Source organism: Dendrobium catenatum, unplaced genomic scaffold (genome assembly GCF_001605985.2).
Source record: "Dendrobium catenatum unplaced genomic scaffold, ASM160598v2 fragScaff_scaffold_840, whole genome shotgun sequence".
NCBI lineage: Eukaryota > Viridiplantae > Streptophyta > Magnoliopsida > Asparagales > Orchidaceae > Dendrobium > Dendrobium catenatum.
Genome location: NW_021319302.1, coordinates 643,018 through 643,724, shown reverse-complemented (window position 1 = coordinate 643,724; position 707 = coordinate 643,018). Strand labels below are relative to the sequence as shown.

The following is a 707-nucleotide window of genomic DNA, read 5'->3' as shown; positions in this document are numbered from 1 at the left end:
GCAGATGACGATGATCAGAGGGACCATAATCGACAGGAGACTATGGTTTAAGAGACTGTAATCATCATGTAATGGATGTCAGATGGACCGTAGTCGGCGAGCAACTAGGATTGGAGGGACTGTAGTCGACGGGCGACGGTGGTTGTTGGGACCATAATCGACAGGAAACTGAGATCGAATGGATCGTAGTTAATCAACAACATAAGTTGGACGGAGGTCCAACGATGGCTTCCAAAAAGAAGTCCGACGACGATGGTCAGACAAAGATTCAGCAATTACGGCTTGGTTGCACGGCTTCACCAGCGATAGGTCCGAGGTGGAGCTCCAAGATTCTCCAATTCATAGAGTTCTCTTGAGTCTCTAGCCTAAGGTCTAAGCCTCCAACGATCTATATTTATACCTTTCAATCAATAAGAAACATGTGTAAATTTTTAGGATAAACATGATGAAAGTTTTTCTTTAACAACATAACTCAATCTCAACTATAAGTTGACTCTTTAAGGATTAAGAAAACAGGAGTTTCACCTTATACAATAAAGAAAAAAAAGTTGTGTTCGTTGAAAGGAGAGACGGTTGGCATCTCCCCAGACAGGGACGGGAACGGCTTTCGGGCTTTTTTTGTTACCAATCACATGCGGTTAAGGCAACCCGCTTCGGCGGATCTTACCCAAAATTTAAAAAAAAAAAAAAAAAAAAAAATAAAAAAA

At 41.4% G+C, this 707-nt stretch overlaps 1 non-coding gene across 1 annotated transcript; it reads left to right on the top strand.

The window, feature by feature from the left end:
* Positions 1-550: 550 nt before the first annotated feature.
* On the top strand, positions 551-678 carry LOC114580153. The gene has a single exon (XR_003701446.1). It is a non-coding gene; the product is annotated as a U6atac minor spliceosomal RNA (small nuclear RNA).
* The last annotated feature ends 29 nt before the right edge of the window (positions 679-707 follow it).